This window comes from Stegodyphus dumicola, chromosome 7, assembly GCF_044657685.1.
Source record: "Stegodyphus dumicola isolate Sdum_Otavi_A_Nest chromosome 7, ASM4465768v1".
Lineage (NCBI taxonomy): Eukaryota > Metazoa > Arthropoda > Arachnida > Araneae > Eresidae > Stegodyphus > Stegodyphus dumicola.
This window is the reverse complement of record NC_140774.1, coordinates 42,691,933-42,713,773: the sequence shown is the minus strand read 5'-3', so window position 1 is coordinate 42,713,773 and position 21,841 is coordinate 42,691,933. Positions and strand designations below refer to the sequence as shown.

The following is a 21,841-nucleotide window of genomic DNA, read 5'->3' as shown; positions in this document are numbered from 1 at the left end:
CCCTTTTCAAAAAAATTATTAAGTAAGTGTTGCTGTCCAGCCGGTGTAGCGGTTAGGGGAGCCTACTGCGATACCGAAGGGCCCGAGTTCAAATCCCGGAGAAGGCATGGATGTTTGTAAATGTATAGTGGCTTTTGTGGCATGGAGGCATCTAAATATGTGGCGAGCCGAAAGCTAGAGATTCTTTGCCGAAAGTGCCCTCGTATGGTTTTGGGGGTAGGGGAGAAGGGTGAGAGACAAATCGAACCTCCTCCCCCGGGTGTTTTTTTTTTTCAAAATTGTGTTGGAAGTAGAAGTGTCTTTTTGAAGCTCTGGCAACCATTCTTCCATAAAATACCTGGTCAAAACAGCAACATTAAAGTTCTAATGCAGTAGAATTTGGAATAAATTTTGTAAATAATGGGAGAAACACAAATTTCCATATGAACTTAGTTCAGCACCAAGAGTTTGCAAACCGCGTATTTCTGTGGCATGATTTAGCTACGATAATTATTTCAAATGGGAAGCTAATTCCATAGCATTTCAATTTAACAGATAGTTAATATGGTATCTTACAATAATTTGTTTTTTCTCCTATACCTTTCTTTAAGCAATTCCTTTGATAGATGATAATTGTTTTCTGATATCAGTAATCCTTGAATATTCGTTAAGTCTGATCCTTTTCAAAAAGCTTTAAGGTAATTATATTTTTCTTGTTTAGATAAACGTTTACTGTAATGAATAATACTCGCAAATTGCGCCCAAAATTCCAAAAATCTTTCGAAATCTTCGTCAGAAGATTCTTGTAATTTTGATAAATTTACTCGTACTTTAGGTTTCTTTTCTTACTATTCCAAATAATTAAAGAATTACTCTTTAACGACATCTATTTTATTCCTAACTGAAAATTCTCAAGATATTTCTTAACTTTAATTTTCGTGCAAATATTGCGCTCTGTATTCCTGATTACTCTCGATTTTCAGCTTCAAGATCCTTTGGTTCATTTATTAAATACCTAGATCTAACTTCAATTATTTGGTCTACTTCCTTTTGTAGATTTACCTCACGTTCTTCTAAGAGTTTTGGATTGACTTATTCTAATAATTCAGAAATTATATTAATTACTTGTGTGGTCAATCTTTTTGTCGTTTTGTGTTTCTGTTTTGCTTTTATCCAGAGCTTTCTGGCATTTTCATCCAAAATAACAACTTATAATATAACTATGTTTCAAAAATTCTAAATTCTGTAAATATTATCTTAAATAATGCAGTATAAATGTTATAACAATTCAGTAATTCAATTTACGTGTAGTCAAATTTTAGAACCGAAACTTGTTTTCTTCATAAAGATTCCGGCTGTGAAGTACGACCAGTGCGAAGTCTAAATTAATGCTCAAGAGGCATAATTCTTCAACGATAAGATTCTGAGGAAATAGTTCAAAATTGCTTATCACTCTAACCATTGCCCTAGCCATTAGGTTTTTTATATATATATATATATTTATATAAAACTTTTTTTTTCTGAGGTGGGCACTAGCCGTTTTAGGCTTTCCTTACTATTAAGGACAGAAGCAGAGATCATTTTATGCATGGAGGCGCGTAATATGCGGCCACCGTTACCTCCTGTGAAGGGACAGACAATTTATATCCATGCAATTTCCGGGATTTGGATCCGGGCCCTTCAGTACGGTTGTCAGAGTTACTAACCAATTTTCCCATCTGCACGCTTCTCTGATGAAACTAAAATCTAACATTAATTGTTTAGAAATGGCTAAATATATACTCACATATATAACAAATATTCTCTCATTCATATAAAGCTAATTTAAATTTTAAATTATGAAAATTTAATTATATACAAATAAAAGATTAATTATTGCTGCGAACTAATTTGCAATATCATTCAAATTCAGAGAACATATTGTTGCGTGCGTACGGGTTCGTTATGAAATGAATGCACAAGTCCGATGAAAAATGAACAAAAATTTATTATTATCACAACAAAAATGCTTAAATTTTCTCAAATTATCATGCAGTATTACAATATCTCACAGTAGTTATCTTTTAACTACTCAAATGTCCAATAGAACGTAATTCAAAACAGCTAAAGAACGCTAATCCGCGAATTCCTTACAATCAACAAGAGCAGTTTTCTAAACAACAACAAACTAAGCAACTACTCCAAACTGAGATGTTTTTCCTCCTTTTATAAGATTTTAAAATCACGCGCTAGAATTTTCCAGTACTTTCTCGAAATCAAAAAGAGATATTTATTTATTTAATGCACGCGCTCTTGTATTTTCAATTTTACGGCTTAGCTTTCTTTTAATATTCGTCACGCGCTGCGCTGCGCGAGAAATAAAACCAATTAATTTATAATTGAACTAATATTAGCTTTTTAAATACCAAATTCGTAACACTGCCCCCTTCCCAAGGACTGCACGTCCCGGGCAGTACAATCCCTGGACAGGAAGCTAAGTTTACAACTGTGGCATAAATGCATTAATAAGCATTACATTACAATAATAAACAACATGAACAATAAATGCAATACATAAAACAAATCAAATGCTATCAAATTCAAATCAAATACTAAATGCAAATCAAATACTAAATACAAATCAAATCAAAGACACATTTAAAAACAAAATGGACCATGGTCTTATACTATTTACAATTATTTACATTATGTACTATGGCCATAGTAATGTGCTAACCTGTCGTAATGAACGACTTTAGGTTTAGAGTTCGAAGACTTACGAATCCGAACCACGACGTCATTCAGCCTGTTTAGGACTGTGTACGGGCCATCCCAAGGTGACTGTAATTTCGGACAAAGTCCTTTCCGTCGAGTCGGATTCCACAACCACACCTTGTCTCCTTCGTGGAATTGATGTTCAGTAGCTCTTGTGTCGTATCGGGTCTTCATCTTCTCCGTCGCCAAGTTGACTCGCTCTCGTGCAAAGTTGTGCATCACTTCAAACCGGGCCTGGAGATCTTGAATACATTCCTCAGACGATGAAGGAGCATCCGGAGGGCGGCCAAACAATAGATCACAAGGCAGACGAAGATCACGACCGAAGAGCATTTGTGATGGAGAATAGCCGGTAGTCTCGTGGACAGCACTGCGGTAAGCCAGTAAAAACAGTGGTAATTTCTTGTCCCAGTCCTGTTGGTTTCTGGAAACCACTAATGAGAGGTTATTAAAGATGGTTCGATTGAACCTCTCTACCATGCCGTCCGACTGGGGATGCAATGGCGTCGTTTGAGTTTTGTCAATGCCGAGTAGTTTGCATAGTTCTTTGATTACTGCCGAGGCAAAATTCCTTCCCTGATCGGAATGTAACTGAAGAGGCACTCCGAACCTGGAAATCCAGTGCTGTATCATTACCTCAGCTACTGTGACAGCCTCTTGATCAGGAACAGGGTACGCTTCAGGCCACTTGGTGAAGTAATCAATGACAACGAGTATGTATTTGTTGCCATCAGCAGTTCGTGGCAGAGGTCCTAAGATGTCAAAGGCGATACGTTCAAAAGGCGCCCCTACGTTGTAACGTTGCAGCTTGCCTCGGCTGCGTCTCTTCGGTCCTTTCCGACCTGCACAGGCATCGCAGGATCGGCACCACTTTTGCACGTCATCCTTTGCATTATTCCAGTAAAAGCGCTCACGAACTCTCTGTAAGGTCTTCATTATTCCAAAGTGACCTCCCGTAGGGCTGTTATGTAGTTCTTTAAGGACATCAGGAATGCGGGATCTTGGAAGTATCAGCTGCCATCGGAACGTCTTCCCATCATCCGATTCAAATTTCCGGTATAAGACGCCGTTTCGAATGTGAAGTGAATCCCAGAGTGCCCAATACTGTTTGGTTGTAGGACTACAGATAGAAATGTCCTGCCAGGTAGGTTTTCTGGTTGATGACTCCATTAAATCAATTATCGGTTTAATGTCGCGGTCTTCCAGCTGGTCTTTCCTGACTTCATCATCACTCCACGGTTCTCGATCAGCCGATGTTGATGTTGTAATTTGTCTTGCGACCGGAGTCAGCAGCTCGTATTTCGCTTCCACCCTGGAACAATATCGGCAGCTTTCTTGGCAAGGTCTTCTAGACAGGGCGTCGGCGTTTCCGTGTGATGATCCCTTACGATGACGGATAGTGATGTCATATTCTTGGAGTCTCTGTATCCACCTGGCTATTTGACCCTCAGGATTCTTGAAATTTAAAAGCCAGGTCAATGATGCATGATCGGTGCGGAGCAGGAATTTTCTGCCATATAGATAGTGATGGAACTGTTCTACGGCTTTGACTATGGCGAGCAACTCTTTCCTGGTGACACAATAATTCCTCTCCGGTTTAGACAGGCACTTGCTCCAGTACGCCACTACACGTTCTTGGCCGTCTATTTCTTGGGACAAAACAGCACCGACACTTTCATTGCTCGCGTCGGTGTCAAGAATAAATGGTCGGTCGAGCTGAGGATACGTCAGGATTGGAGCAGATGTTAAAGCCTCCTTTAAGTTGTTAAATGCATCCTCGCATTCTTTTGTCCACAAGAATCTTTGCTTGCTCTCTGTCAGCTTGTGAAGGGGTCTTGCGATGGAAGAAAAGTCCTTCACGAATCTCCTATAGTAGGTGCAAAGCCCTAGGAAGCTTCTCAGCTGATGGACATTTTCAGGACGTTTCCAGGATTTAACCGCTGATACCTTTTCAGGATCCGTGCACACACCTTCTGCAGAGATGACATGTCCCAGGTAAGTCACTTCCTTTCGGAACAATTTGCATTTAGCGGGACTCAGCTTCAGATTGGCTTCTTTCAGTTTCTGAAGCACCTTCCTAAGATTTTCTAAATGTTCTTCAAAACTCTTTCCGACGATGATGATGTCGTCCAGGTATATCAGACAGCCTTCGTAGGAAAGACCTTTCAAAACAGTCTCCATAAGGCGTTCGAATGTTGCCGGCGCATTACACAGTCCAAACGGCATCACCTTGAATTGCCAAAGCCCTTGTCCCGTAGTAAATGCCGTCTTTTCTCGGTCTTCAGGCTGTATTTCTACCTGCCAATACCCACTCTTTAAATCAAGTGTTGAGAACCACTTGCTTCCAGAAAGAGTGTCTAGAATGTCGTCAATTCTAGGAAGAGGGTAACTGTCTTTCTTCGTAACCTCATTCAACCGGCGATAGTCAACGCAAAATCTTGTTGAGCCGTCTTTCTTTCTGACGAGAACGATGGGAGATGCCCATGGACTCGCTGAAGGCTCGATGACATCGCCTTCTTCCATATCTTTTAACAGTGTTCGCACCTCTTCCTGTTTAGCAAACGGTAGACGTCTTGGATGTTGCTTGATCGGGGGATGATCGCCGGTATCTATTCTATGTTGTGTCAAACTAGTTCGACCCACGTCAGAAGACGAGCGGGAGAAAACAACTTGAAGATCTTTTATGACGCGATCGGCAGCATTCTTCTCTTCATCGTTCAATTGCGCATTCTGCAATAACTCCGATGTAATGCTCTCTGATGAGGACACGGATTCTTGGATATTGCTCTTTCTTTCAACGCTGGTTACTGGAGTACATGCTGCAACCACGTCGCCTTTCTTAATAACTCTCGCCTTCTCAGTTACATTGGCAACTCTCACCGGGATAACCATTGTCGATAGGTCGACGAGTGTTGAGGCTACTAGTACTCCTTTCGGGCTATTACAGTTATTGGGATATTCTATAATGCCGTAGCGGAAATCTCTGTTTTCGGCTATAGATCCAGGGAGTAAAATTTCTGTTCTTGCCGGTATTGTGATATTGTCTTGTGCTATGATTCTGTGGACAGATTTAACTTCTTCATTATTAATTCCAAATAACGTTATGTCCTCAGACGCAGAATGCAATTCGTTATTTTTAAAGTCCAAGGAAAAATTGTATTTCCTTAGAAAGTCCAATCCGAGTATGCAAGAATTAGTGATCTCTGCTACATATGCCGTGTGATGGTAAGCGGCACTTCCAAACGTGATGTTAACATTTACTTTCCCATTGATGTCGATCTTCTCACCGGACACAGTCTGTAGGGTAACGCAGGGCGGCGTCCAGATAAGTTTGCTTTCCAGTTGTTGAGCCAAATCTTTTCGAATGATGGTAACGTTGGCTCCTGTGTCTATCGTCATATTGCAGGGGACTCCGTTAATATGTCCTATTATGAAAAGTCCATTACTGCCGCCTCTCACTGCAGAAATCTGAAGCGCTTTAAACTGGGGCTTTTCATTATCTGGCAACCTCCGCCCCGCGAGATGGCCACTAATTAGTTTCCCTGCTGCTTGTTCGAAGCGGTCTTAACATCCGTACCCTGGGGTATTCTGCAGTTTCGTCGTATGTGTCCTTCAGCATCGCAGTTCCAGCACTTAACGGTCGGTTTCTTCTCACCAATATTCCGTCTCAAGGCGTTCAGTTGTCTAGTTAAATCGTCTAGACGAGCGGTGACTTGATCCCCTGGCTCCTGGACTTGAGCAGCTCTGACTGGGTGGCGGTCTCGACGAGTGGCTTGCTGGGCTGCCTCGAATTTCATGGCGTACACTAGAGCGCTTTTTAAATCTTTTACATCCGCCATTCGTAGAGCTTTTTGTATTTCAGTATCCCGGATGCCATCGATGAAATATTGCAGGGACAGGATTTCCCTTGTTTCTGTCGGGCACTCCGAAAAGGCGTGATGTGACAGCCTTTCAACATCCGTGGCGAGCTCCTGAAGTGATTCAGTGGGCTTCTGTTGACGGGATTTTAATTGAAGCCTGCTGTAGTCTTTTAAACATTTCTCGCCAAAGCGCAGCTCCAAAGCGCCGGACAGAGCTTCGAAATCTAACCTTTTGTTTTCGGGAAGAGTCTGAAGGATATCCGCTGCGTCGGCTCTTAAAGAAGCGGCGAGATGACAGGCCTTAGCTTGGGAATCCCATCCATTCGCATCCGCAACGATAGAAAACTGGGTCTTGTACACTTGCCAGGATGTCTTCCCATCATATGTGGATAGCTTTAGAAATGGACGAGCAGGCATCGGTAAGAATTTAAAATCATCATTCTTGCTCCCTGCCGTCGCTACGAATTTCTTTAACGTTTCCATTTCTTTGGCAACTGCAGAAACTCTCTCATCAATTTGTTGTTCGACTTGGTGTTGGACGGCACAAACTCTTCCTTCAATTCGTTCCTCCACAGCCGAAACTCTCCCTTCTATATGTTCTTTTACAGAAGAAACTTTTTTTTCTATTTCTTCTTTCACCGAAGAAACTCTTTCTTCAATTTGATCTTTTACGAAAGAAACTTTTTCTTCAATTTGTGCAACTTTATTTTCAACTGTGTCAATTTTGCCTTCCATAGCTTCAAATTTATTTTCTATTATGCAGGTAATTTCTCTTTTCATTTCTTCTTGACATGATTCAATCTTTTCTTGACCAGCTTGAACGGCTTTCATTTCGTCCTTAACGGATTCCTGGCCCAATTTCATTTCTTCTTTAAATGAGGCAAAGGCTGATATTAACTGCCTTAATTGCTCTTCCATCGCTCTTGTAATTGGCACTCAAACCCCACTCCTGACACCAAAAATTGTTGCGGGCGTACGGGTTCGTTATGAAATGAATGCACAAGTCCGATGAAAAATGAACAAAAATTTATTATTATCACAATAAAAATGCTTAAATTTTCTCAAATTATCATGCAATATTACAATATCTCACAGTAGTTATCTTTTAACTACTCAAATGTCCAATAGAACGTAATTCAAAACAGCTAAAGAACGCTAATCCGCGAATTCCTTACAATCAACAAGAGCAGTTTTCTAAACAACAACAAACTAAGCAACTACTCCAAACTGAGATGTTTTTCCTCCTTTTATAAGATTTTAAAATCACGCGCTAGAATTTTCCAGTACTTTCTCGAAATCAAAAAGAGATATTTATTTATTTAATGCACGCGCTCTTGTATTTTCAATTTTACGGCTTAGCTTTCTTTTAATATTCGTCACGCGCTGCACTGCACGAGAAATAAAACCAATTAATTTATAATTGAACTAATATTAGCTTTTTAAATACCAAATTTGTAACAATATGTTAAAAAACTGGGAGTCTAAATAGTATTGCTAATTTAATTCACTAAAATTTGAATTTTTAAAATGAACTGTCGTTTTTAAAACAGATACTGTAAATTAAAAATTTTTAATACAGCTTTTTTATAAAAGTTAGAACTAAGTGCATAAAAATTCTTTAAATTTTTTTTTTACCAGTAAACTAAAGAAATTAAATTAAAGAAACCCAAACTATTAGAACATGAAAAAGTCGTTGCTATTTGAAAAGAGAAACCAAACTAGGTAATTAGCGCTAAAAGCTGCTAAGTACAAACAAAATTGTTTCATAAGAAATAACATTCACATATATAAATATAGATAACATTCACATATATAAGTAAAAACAACATTCACTTATATAAGTATATTTATTCTCATATATAAGTATAGATGTCACTTTATGCTTATGGCAGATATTAAGTTTTGCTCAGTTCTTTCTACAGTGAAGTCTATTCCGCATCTGAATTGAAATCTCCTCTCTGTCTAGACAATGTATCAATTCCATTCGCATCAAAAGATTAGTTACGTCGGCACAACATTTTACGGAGTTTGGACATATATTTACATGTGTGATGTATTATATATGCAACGTGAACATTGGATGACTTTTCACATCAACTGATATGTAAGAAAGGGGGAAAATTATTCATTCTCTCTTCCGTGGAGTTGAGTATGAATATTTAAAAGAGTTAATGCAGTTTTTAAGATGTTTCTTATTAATTTAAAATAAAATTATACCTAATTTTTTTAATAATTGGGAACTTAAATATTGTCTTAAAAATGTAAGAAAAAATATTTAAAAAAAAAAAAACTGTGGAACCCTTAAAGAGATTCAGTCAAAACCAGTTTGAATATAACTGCACAAAATTTGCGAAACATAGATCTTGGTTGCAAGGAGGTAAGACAAGTGAGAGAGGAAAGGGTAAACCATTTCAAAAACTTTTCCTACCAACGACTTTCGCTAATTGTGGCATCTGGCGAGACAATTGTTCCCTGACCTTCCCAGAAGTCATTGGGCACACCCAAATGATCTTGAAACAACGACATTAATTGTCAAATGGAACAGTTATCGTTCTGCAGATTATTGTGATTCCTTTCTCCCACGCCTTCTCACTAGGTGAAGAAAGGACTTTGCCACCATTAAAAATAGCGACACTTGAGTGCAACCAGGAGTCTAACGCCAATTTATTCCACAGAAGACCTGCATCGTCGAGCAAAAGATTCTTAAGAATTACTCTGGGAAGAAACCTTTTTCTTCATCAGGGTAAGAGGGAAAAACTATATTAAACTAATTCCGCGAAGCATCCAAAAATGTTAATCATCTTCCTTCTATCATGTGCAATTTTTATGATACAAATAATATTGAAGTACAAAGTGCCTCAGAGCATAATATTCGTAGAGTGGAAAGAAAAGATTAATTGTACTTAATTTATAATAGCTATGTGTTTTCACGCATGAAAGTTATTTTTATACAAGCTGTTGTTGAATGACATTATTCTGACGTTTAAGAAATATTTTGTACAAAATTGTCTACGACAGATTTGCTCTGGAACATAGTGATACAGGTTGATGGCATTAAAGTAACAATTTTATACCTTTATGGAAATGTTTTTCTGGTCCATACTAATTGCACGTAAAGTACTGTAGAAGGGAATGTATTTGTGTGTGCGGCTAATATGTTTTAGAAGATATGCTAATTTTCTGTAATCCTTATCATCCCGATCAGTTAATGGAATCAGTCCTATCCTTATCATCTTGTGGGCAACCGAAGTACAAGAAGTGAGCGTTTTGAATGTCTTTTGCAACTAATATTGCGGCCCACCAGCGGCCGAGCGGTAAAGTCGCTGAACACTAGTAGTTCGGTCCGAGATTCGAATCCCGCGAACGGGCTGGCTGCATGGGTGTTTTCGTGGTTTTCCCCATGTGTAACGTGTATACGAGCCAGTTTCCCTTAGAAAGCCCTCCACGAAGGCATCCCTTCCCTTAGGTAGATAGCCCTAGTGTGCTTTGCCATAATTAAATACACCACACCACACCGCAACTAACATTGCTGCCAGTGACTTAAGTATGAAGAAGCGGCGTATGTAATAGAATACGTTTGATTGTACATGTACGAGATATGGATCTGACTAACGTCACTAGATGAAGAGAAAAATCATGAATTGTCTTTCACAGTGAATAATTTTGAAACAAAACTGAATGATGTATGCATTCTATGCCAGTAAAAGTCATAGTTAAAATATATTTAAGAAAATTATTAAAGTATTAAAACGGTATTAATAATAAATAAAACAAAATAACAATCTTAAAACTATCAAAGTATTATTATTATTCTATACAGATAATACAAATTTTATCCAAAAATGCCGGCGCGCTCTTCTACAAAATCAAGATGTTACCAGAAGCATAGCTAAGGTTTTCAGCGCCCAGGGACAACTGAGATTTTGCGCCCCTTTCTGTGTACCAAGAATGTAAAACATTTCATTCTAAAATTTCATAACATCAATTTGGCGCCCCCCTGGATGCTGCGCCCGGGGACAGCTGTCCCTTCTTGCCCCTCCCAAGTTACGCCACTGGATATTACGAAGAACAGCAGACATATCTCTTATTTCAATATAATTAAACAGTATGTTTCATTTCAAAAGTGAAATATAACAGTGGAGGGAGGATACAAATTGCAAATGGGAAATTTCACATTCTTTAAAATAATATTTTAAAAAATGAAAAATATAAAAATCTTAAGATTGGATTGAAAAGGAATTGCAGTCTGATCTTGGTTGTTTAATAGTTAATCCTACAGAAATTAAAAGTAAAGAACTTGAAATATTACGTTTAAAATGAGCTGTTCAAAGTCAAATGGTAGACAGAAGAAAAGTATGTCGATAGTATAAGAACCGGGAGGATTTGAACTCGATAAATCCATGCAAAATGATGTAATATATGACGTCAGAAACATCTTTTATTAATTTTAATTAAAAAAACATCTTTCTATCTAAACATCTTTTATTAATTTTAATTAATATAAGATGATTTAACGTCATATATTACTGTACATGTTAATAAAGTCAATGGAGATATCATAAATTATGTGTATTTAAAATTACAGTTATGTGTATTTACATTATGTGTTTATTACATTATTTAGAATTAGGTTATGAAAAAAATAAATTGTAGGTTATTTTGTATTTTCTCCTTGCTTTTCGCGGGCTTTCTGGTGTAACTGGAAACACGTCCGACGCGTAATCGTGAGGTCAGGATTTCGAATCTTGATTCTCGAAGGCATTGCACATTTGCATTGATATAACCGAATGATTCTGCAAGGTGACCGTCAAAATCGTTGGTCATAAATTACATACTGTTTGACAATCACTTTTGGTCAACATATAGGTCATGGGTCTAGCATTAAAGCACTAGAGTCACGACCCATATGTTGGCCGCTAACATAAGCGCTAAACTTAAATAGATAGCATTTTAAATTAAAATTAAATTAAAGTGTATCTGTATCCATCAAAGATGCTGATCAAGTTGAAGATCATCGAGATTAGTCCAAAAGTCACAAGTGCACAGTACATATAAATTTACATATTAAATTAAATTACATATTAAATATTTACATATAATATACATATTAAATCACAATGCACATAAATTTAAATCGATTTTAAAATTAAATTTAAATCGAAGGGCAACGGTGCCCTTGAAGGTTGTTTGTCACATGTGACTTCAGAATCATTTGGGATGAAGCAGTGTGCGGAATGCAGTAAATTCGGTTCGATTTTAAAATGCAGTTAAATCAAAGGACGATACAGCATCCTACAAGTTTGTTATTCATCGAGCTTTTAAGACACCAGTGTCCTGTAACTTCAAGGTCACTTAGAGTTAACTAGTGGGTCACTAGGGTAGCGCACTGTAGTACGTTCAAATGCATTTTTTAATTAAAATTAAATTGGAGCATACCGCTATTTCCAAATCTGTTGATCAACAACGACTTGCAGACGGGGAGATACTTAAGATCAATCCCTAAGTTCCTATTATGGGTCATTGCAGTAAAATTATCGAGGTATTTAATTTAAAGTTAAATTTAAATATACAGAAGCTCATCAGGGTTGTTGGTCACCAATCCCCATCATTGCTTGTCAAAGTCACTAATAATTAGTGACAAATTGAGAATCACTTGACAACCAGAGAGTCACCATTATAGGAGAACTGAAGTATATTTAGATATATTTCAAAATTAGAATTAAACCTGGGCATATCGGTTCCTTTCAGAGATGTTGGTCACCAGTAAAATATATATTAAGGGACTCTTGAGATCAACCTATATGAAATCTCAACCGATATGTGACGAAGTGCAGCAAATTTAAAATATATGTTTAAATTAATGTTAAATCGAAGCACACCAGTGCCCGTCAAAGTTGTCACTAGTACTAATCAATGTCTGTTAAAGGTCACTTGAAATGACTCGAACCAGCTAAGGGTCACTTGAGATCAGCCCTTAAGTCACCAATGTGTTGTGTCATTTAGACAGGCATTTAAATTGAGATTGAATCAGAATACATCAGTGTGTGTCAAGGGTGTTCACAGGCAAATGTGTCAAGTGTGTCCTTGGTGATTCACAGGCTAAGGGGCTGTTGAAATCAACTTTCATAGGCATTCATGTTCAACTTCATGTGAGGCATTGTAGGTCAACCCATAGGGTAATGTTATTAGGTACTACAGTTACTGTTCTTTTCATCCAGTAACTCGTAAATATTGAGAGAAATGTAAGTACATATTGTGTCTAAGAGTATTGTTCTTCTTCAGAATTGGCGAAATAAATATGTTCTGCAATTTGTTTAATGGACAAAGAAATAATTTTATTCTAAGGCTTACCTCTCACCCCTTCCTCCGAAAGCAACCAAATTATTTTGATCAGCTCTGATCCCAGTTATTACGGATAATTTAATAATTTAAATTGTTAAGCTTCTCTCTAGTTTTCTGTGTGACTGTTTAGCTTTAAATCTAAATTCCGTCTTGCAGCCTTTTCCTTCATGTGAATTTCGTATACTTTCAGGTGCTAGCTGTCTTCATCTTAACTTTTGATACGTTTGTAAGTCGTACTATCGTTAAGAGTTCAATGTACTATTGTTAAGAGTTCAATGTACTATTGTTAAGAGCGGAAAGACTGCAAAACCTCTTTAGTCTTACCGGAAATGCAAAATGAAGATGTATGTGCTGCTTCTCGATAGGGCAGATGAAATAATTCCCCTTCCAAAATAAATGGATCTAGTAATTACGTTACATCAAATACTATATCTAACCGAAGTGTTTCACTTCTGTTTTATATTATTTGAAATGTAAATGCCTATCGGTATTCTTTTTTAAATTCTGTCAGTAGTAAGTAAGCATTGGCATTAAGATTTCTCGGGAGAAATATATCGATGCCTTACACTCAGAAAATTTGTCTTGTACCCATTTAATCTCAACCAGGGAAATGTTCACATATTTTACTTTGATTTAGTCTGCAGATTTAATTGTAATTTAGATCTTTTTAAAGTCTGATATCTTTCTCCTTCCGACAAGATACGAAAGATTTATGTGCTTAGTGTTTTAGGACGAGAATAATCTTCGGGCATATTTAAGTTACTCTGTAGTTTTAAGTAATATTTCTTTCAACTAGTCACGGATCCTATTCTTTCAGGCAGTTTTTGCTATTTTAAACTGCGACCATAGAGTTTCTTTTACTGCTTGTCGACGACGAAGTGATAATTCGCGATAAGTAACCGTTGAACTCCCGGATATCAAATAAAGATAAGTAAATGAACAAAAAATAAACAACAACGTATACAGTTTTACTTACAATGTTCGTTCTTTCATCTGGCAGCTATTTCTTATTCATCAGATAGATTTCACACTTCGGATTTGATGAAATCCGTTCTACCATCGAGTAAGTTGTTATTAGAAATATAAACGCTAAACATTTTTTTTCTGAAGTTGTTTTAAAAAAATTCGTTGCAAATTTATTTTTAATGTTAACTTTTTGTATGTCCTTCATACCAAATTGAACAATCAAATTGGATGCTTTAGTTATGTTAGCGATGTTCTATCCTTAAGTGAGTGTTAATCACTTATTCCATTTAAATATCAGTTACTATAAAAATAATTTATAGAGTAAGCATAGTGATGCATCAAGTAATTTGAGTGTAGTACTTTAATATTTGTCAATTTGGCCGGAAATTAAAAAAGAAAGTATGAAATAATTCGAGTAAGTTTTCACTTTAAGCTTAATAATTGGTTTGTTAGGTTATTTTTACTTGCGCATAATAAAGCTATTTTCCTTTATTCTTTGTATCAAAAATGTATTGCTAATGGTAGAAAAATAAGAAAGTCACTCTCTAGTAAATAAGCTGAAAATAATTTAATTATAATATAGGTAAAATTATTAAGGGTATTTTTAATTTATATTTTAAAATTACTTCAAATACTAGCACTACTGTTGCATATTTCGTGGCATATTATAGTGTTACGAATTTGGTATTTAAAAAGCTAATGTTAGTTCAATTATAAATTAAATGGTTTTATTTCTCGCGCAGTGCAGCGCGTGACGAATATTAAAAGAAAGCTAAGCCGGAAAATGAAAATACAAGAGCGCGTGCATTAAATAAATAAATATCTCTTTTTGATTTCGAGAAAGTACTGGAAAATTCTAGCGTGTGATTTTTAAAATCTTATAAAAGGAGGAAAACATCTCAGTTCGTAGTTGTTGCTTAGTTTGTTGTTTAGAAAACTGCTCTTGTTGATTGTAGCGAATTCGCGGATTAGCGTTCTTTAGCTGTTTTGAATTACGTTCTATTGGACATTTGAGTAGTTAAAAGATAACTACTGTGAGATATTGTAATACTGCCTGATAATTTGAGAAAATTTAAGCATTTTTGTTGTGATAATAATAAATTTTTGTTCATTTTTCATCGGACTTGTGCATTCATTTCATAACGAACCCGTACGCACGCAACAATATAATGCATAATACGAGGTATTATGCATTCTCGTTACCTGCTTTTATTATGCACGTATTATGCATAACATATACGTATATATTATGCAAAATACGTCGTATTATACATAATGTATTATTATATATTATGTAAGATTATTATTGTACATTATTAAACATTAACATTAGTAACATATAAGTCAAACTAATGTTGTTGATAAAATGGGCACTTTTCTTCACATATATATATATATAATATATGTTGAAATATACAAACGTAATATGCATTGAAAATTGCGTTTAATTTTGTCAAAGAAGTATGCTCTTTTATTTCTTGTACAATAAATATAAAAAGCACTTTTATAAACGATTGTCAATGCAAAAAGTACCATTTTATTGCCGTAATGTTAGCAAACATTTTGTCTATATTGCTATACCTGTTTGAGTCTATTAACTCCTTGACGCATTCTTAATTCAAGGAAACAGAAATGTTTATATTTGACAAAGATCATGGTATTTTAAAGTATTAGAATTGTTTTTCATATTTAAGTTTTGCTTTGCTTTCCTTGTTTACACGAAACGAGCTTCCTGATTATAATAACAATGGTTTCGATATGCCCATCTCTTTGTGCGAAATATGCCAAATAAATGGATTAATTAATTCTCGTTACCTGCTTTTCTTGAAACTCCTTTAAACTAATGTTGCTTCATAAGGATCCATTGTTGAATATTATGGCGATAGTAATAAAATTACTCAATTCCTTGTCTGTTGCCAATAAATATATCGTTCAAAAATCATGCACGCAACACGTGCCAAAAAAAATCGACACCTTCGATTTAACATGCTTAGTATTTTATGTCAAGAACTTTATATCTCTGTGTATTTAATGCATAAATAGCTATTCATCTAACGAAATAAAAATTTATTTAAAGTTTTTGCGATAGTGATGTTTATTGAAATTAAATATGAAAAACGGAAAATTAAAATTATCTGAATTTCATAAGTCCTACATTACTAAGTGTGCATTATATATTTTCCTTCCCAAGAAAAGCTAATCTTAATTGGTTTCTTCAAATATCACGACAGACGTTTGCATTCTACGTGCTCTTAAATCCCATTTAATCTATATTTTTGGATTCCTGCTATAGTAAATCAGATCTTGTAAATTCAAATTCGGCCTATAAATCTTAGAAACTAGGTCATTCTGATATCAGGATGCTGGACTTTCTCAAAAGTATAAAAAATTAGTTTCTTAGAAGTGCAAGAAACTTGAAGATGCTTCGTTTTTAATCTGTAGAGATTATATAAACACTAGAGACAGTGTAAGATTTACGTATAAGAGACTTACAAAGATTCCCATATCTCTAATAGCTTAAAGCCTTATCAAGTATAAATCCGGCTCTGGCTAGAGAAGATTGGGCGTGATGCAGGACTGACCATTGTAGGACTAGATTAAAATTTTAATTTGACTGGGTCGCTGTCGTTGGAAGACTTGAATAGTGATTTATGTTTAAGTAGACTTTCAATAAATTTTAATTATTAAATGTAATCTTTAATTGCTCCCTGTTTAGCGAGACCGAAACAAAAATTTTGTTAAATCTATTCAGATGAATCAGTTATTCAAGAATGACCAATCAAATATGTCGGGAAGGTACTACAAACGCTATCATTGTAGTGCCATCTTGAAAAACTATCAGTTTTCAAGGGAATGCTTTTCGAATCAGAAGTAAGAGCTAATAGGGTTTAAAAAAAGAGCTAGAGAAAGCTGGAAAACGTTTTACAAATGTGACCTCTTATCAAATGCTTTGGTATTATTCGTAATAAAGAAAAAAATATTGAAGCGGCAGAAAAGCAAAAAGAAAAAACTTGAGGAGAGAATAGAAAGTAGAGGGAAAAAAAAAAAATAATGGTTTCGTCCGAATTTTTTTTTTTTTTATTATTATTTTTTTTTTATTCGAAGGTTCTTCGGTGGCGATACGGTTGACTTGAGAAAGAAACTGATGAACAAGGGAAATCTATCTAGAAAAACCTTAAGTGTAGAAATACTATGTTATTAAAGAAATAAAAAACAGTATAATATAATGTTGAATGATTTAAGTCAACAAAAAAAATTATGACTTTTGTTAGCACAAAAAATGATGATTTTCGTATGCTTATTTCTGCAATACTATAACTTTTGTTAAAGTTCGAAGTGAAAGCTCACCGCCTAATAAAAAGTAATATAAATTTTTATTAAAAAATGGTTTTCTAAGAAAATAATATAATTGCAACCTATTCAGTTCTAAAAAGTTTCCATGAAGTACTGCAATGCAGTTTATCTTTTTGTTATTTTGCATATGTTTTATGCTCATTTATACTAATAACAAGGTATGGGGCAAAATATAAACCTTTTATAAACTTGCATAATTACGACGCCTACGTCAAGGTAGTGAACAATAAGGTACGTCAATAACACAGCATGTGCACTACTGGAAGACGGTAAAATATTTGAATTTTTTAGTAACATAAACAAACATTTTTCTTGTGATTTAATGTAGTAGATGTATGGAATTTAGGGATCATAAAAAGTGTATCCTTGTAACTAAAATTCTGTAATATTTTGACGGAAATTCACTGAATGCTCCTAAGTGGCCCACTATTGTTTAGTTATACTATCGATTTTGGAATGCGTTCGGATTTTGATAACGTTTGATCGGTTAGAAGATTTATGAAATTATATGCAAACAATTTTCAGTTAATATTTATTATGTAAGATACGTTTCACGACCTTTCTTGTGATGCCACACTGCTCGATGTCTTTATATCCAAACGTTTTTCATCACAGCTATCCTGCTTTTTCCACAATCTCGAGTATTAGCTCTTTCCTAAGGGTATACTTTAATATGCTCATTTCCGAACATAAATATAAATCCATAAATTGCGAGTTGTATGCAGCCTAAAATAAAATTCCCGCTATATTTTAAGCTTAAATTGAAATTGTCAGCTATTTTATTAAGAAAAGCAATAACTAAAATTTAAAAAAAATATATTGAAACTGTACTAATTTGCTTATTACTTCACTAAAAGCATTAAGTATTTTTATTGAATTTTAATTAAAGAAAGAGGAAAAATTAAGAGAGAGGTGAGAAGAGAAAATGTGCTCAGTTCGGTAAGCGCCCTTAGATCATTCTCGCCTCTGGTCTTTAGCCATTAAGCCTAAGGAATAAGGAGGGCCTGATCACAGAATATCAAGGGGTGTTGCGTAGAAACGCCAGATAATACTACGCATACGTCCTCTTGTGATTTTAACTTCGTTTGATGAAACAAAGATCTGTAAAAGGTTTATACATTAATAATACTTAATTAAATTAAACATAGAAGTCTTATGACATAAAATTTAAAATATAAGACATTAACAAATATGCATTATATTGACAATATGCAAATATTTCTCCTTAACAGCCGCGGCCTTTTGTATACGTTTTGCGCAGTCAATGCGTAAACTTCTCCGGTCGTTAAATGTATTCCTTTACCAAGTACATTCTTCTGTAATCTGTCGCTGGCCGTATAACTAAGCAAACAGCTTTGTATGCAAAGGCGGGTACCACACATACCTTTGACAAGAGCTCGCTTTGGAGTAACACTGTAGTACTGTTTATACTTGTCAAAGTAGACTCAGGATATATATACAATACAGAAAAGAGTACAATGTTTTATAAAACATTTAATATAATATATAATTTTATGAAACACTTAATATAATATATAATTTTATAAAACATGAATTATGGACTTGCTACAAAATCAGTGATAATGCATGTGGAAGTCACCGAAATTAGCAGACATTCTTATCCAAAATAAAATTAAGGTGTGTGGATCTCTTCGCCCTAATCGGATTATCGATTATAAACTTGACAATGAATGGAGTTGACAGAGATGATCTTGATCTAGTTTGTTATCAAACAACCCAGAAAAAGACAGCAGTATTACATAACAATTTTCCGCCATCTCCTGGACATGGCTATATAGAATGTCTTCAATTTGCAAAAGATACAATTCCCAAACATCGACAGTTATGATTTTCGCATTAATTTGATTGAATGCATTTTTCAGAAATGTCATGTTACTCTTCCACGACCTGCCAAACACAAAAGTTATAGTGTGGCAGTCTTTTTCGACTAACTAGTAGACATTTTCCATAACTTAGTACTATCAACTTCTTCAAAGAAAAATGCAACGAGGAATTGCATAGTTTGCTCCAAGGAAAAAATTCTCCGTGAATCCCGCTATCAGTGTGCTGAATGTAATGTTGGATAATTAATGTATTCCACCATAAATATGGTTGAACACATTGAACAAGCTATATCATATAATAGCAAAGTACTAACTCTTTTTTTTAACTGTATTCTGTATTTTAATTTTGTGTTTTCGGTATTTTTACTGAACAAGAAACAGATTAAACTATGCCTTTGCTTTTCCCCAAACATACAGCATCACTACGCGCCAATCATAGCCCTGGGGAGTGAATCGTGGAAGATTTCGTCCGTAGTTAACGGGTTAGCATTTTTTAATTTCTTTTAATAAAATAAAATTAACATATTTCCCATCTAAATATTTTTGGATAATTTTATATTTATTGAAGGAATAAATTTAGTCTCAGTCTTTGTATAGAGCAGTGTTTCTTAAACTTTTTTTCAGTCGCGACCCTTTTTTATCACTGAGATTTTTTCGCGACCCCACGACCCCATAATATTTACAAAAATTTTGTGGAACCCCATAAATATTGCGCAAATCCGACACACGCTTGAGTGAAACTCAAGTTTTTCACTTGTACTGTAATATACTATTGTAGTTTTAGGTCATCAACTTTAATTTCTAATTTTAAGACATAGAACAATGTGAAAATTTTAAATAAGTAACAGACGAAATGACAGCGTCACGTGCACAGCAAGGAAAATGAACATTTATATTATGAAAAGAATGCGTCGAAACGTTTTTTTTTTTTTTTTTTTTTTTTTTTTTTTCTTTCTCTATATTGTCTATTTTCAGATATAGATTTCTTTATCTATTTTCAGATACATTGTGTAAAAATATTTGGTAATTGTAAAATTATTATAATAAGAAATATCAAAACTACTAAAATTTTTGGCGACCCCTTGTTGCAGGTCCCGCGGCCGCCTTGGGGGTCGCGACCCACAGTTTAAGAAACCCTGATATAGATCACAAGGTATCCTACATAATGCAGCTATTGAAAATAAAGAGTATGTAGGCTTTACTTTTTTCAGCTTGATTATCTTATTTGATTTAACATTTTACCCATACTTCCTGTTACTACCTACTATAATTGATTACTCCAAGGAAATGTTTAAAAACTAATTTTAGAACCCAGTTACGCAGAAATTTGTGTAATTAATATTTTGATGTATTATTAATAATTTAAATATGATAGCAAGAGCTGCTAAGGCACAAGACAGGATTTAGGACTTCTGCTGAAGTACTGCAGAAGCGTTCCGACCAAAGTAGGCTGTCAGTTTCAGTTAATTTAAATTGTTGACAAATTAAGATATATTCCAAACATTAGGGATACGATGGTGCAGCTTTAAATTTCAGAAAGACAATTAGGTACAGAATAAATTGGCTTAATTTGAATTTCACCTAATTAAACCAAAAATTTTCAACATTAAAAATGTTACACTACACATTTTTATTTAAATTGTTGACAGTAAGCTATATTCCAAACATTAGGTATACTATGGTGAAGCTTTAAATTTCATAAAGGCAATCAGATACAGAATAAGCAGGCTTAATTTGAATTTCATCTAATTAAACCAAGATTTTCAATATTAAAAATGTTACGCCGCACATTTTTTAAATTCGTATGAAATATGGGTATTAATTTTGATTGAGCAAAAATTAATTACACTATAATTTAAATTTAATTAATGAAAACTATATTAATAGCTGAATCTTATATAACAACAGAACAAAGTTTTGGAGATTTTTAGTGAAATAGTACATGATTAGGAGAGATAAGGAAAATATTTTCGATATAGTAAACAATAGACTAGAATAGTAAACAATACTTGAGGTATACATAGTAACAATACTTAAGGTGTGTATTTCAATTCCGAAAGTTTTATTCTCTCTCTCCATGTAAAAATAAAAAGTTTCTGAAAAGAAACACGACATTGGCCACTGGCTAACGCTAACTGCTGTGACATCTCGGCCGAAGCGAATGAATGGCTGGCGTCAAAACGTAAACAAAGCAAAGCGAGCGAGTTCGCAAACCTGTTTTATAAACCTCGTGATGAAACAGCATAGTTGTGTGCTGATTGTAACTAGGGTTGAAATAACCACGTGGTGAAATAATAGTAATTGATTGAAGTTAGTAAGTTTACTTTTCTTGGTCGAACGTACTTTTTATTTTCGGTCTGCGAGTGTAATGCGAAATTACTGCGAGAAAACTAGTTTTTATTGTTTGCAGGAACGTATTTGTAGTTGTTATTATTTTGAGAAGAGATGTAACAAGTAACTCCCAAGTTGTACACCAGCGAATTTTTAAAATAACGAATTTCAAGGTATGTATTATTTTTATGATTTATATTTTCGTATTTCATCCTTTATGAGTTCACACTTAATCGATATGAAATATATGTAAGACGTTTCCAGCACGTGTTCTGAAAACTGAATTGCAATAGCCGAAATCTGAGCTTAATTGAATTTCTCATTTTTATCTTTCAGTGTGTAATTTGAAGTGAGTTAATGTAAAAGTTTTAAGAAAAAAATTGAACAATAATATGCAATAGTAATGGAAAA

General features: G+C 34.8%; 1 protein-coding gene across 6 annotated transcripts in view; it reads left to right on the top strand.

Moving 5' to 3' along the window:
- The window catches only part of LOC118203300 (inactive fucosyltransferase B-like), a 71,104-nt gene that overhangs the window by 27,834 nt on the left and 21,429 nt on the right, over positions 1–21,841 (top strand). Inside the window, exon 1 of one of the 6 annotated variants that reach the window (XM_035375572.2) lies at positions 13,861–13,998. The exons of 3 other annotated variants lie outside the window; for them this stretch is intronic. The gene's annotated coding sequence lies outside the window, so the exon portion shown is untranslated. Of the gene's footprint in view, positions 1–13,860; positions 13,999–21,426; positions 21,604–21,841 lie in introns of those variants that run through there. 2 more of the 6 variants (XM_035375573.2, XM_035375576.2) reach the window with 2 other exon arrangements.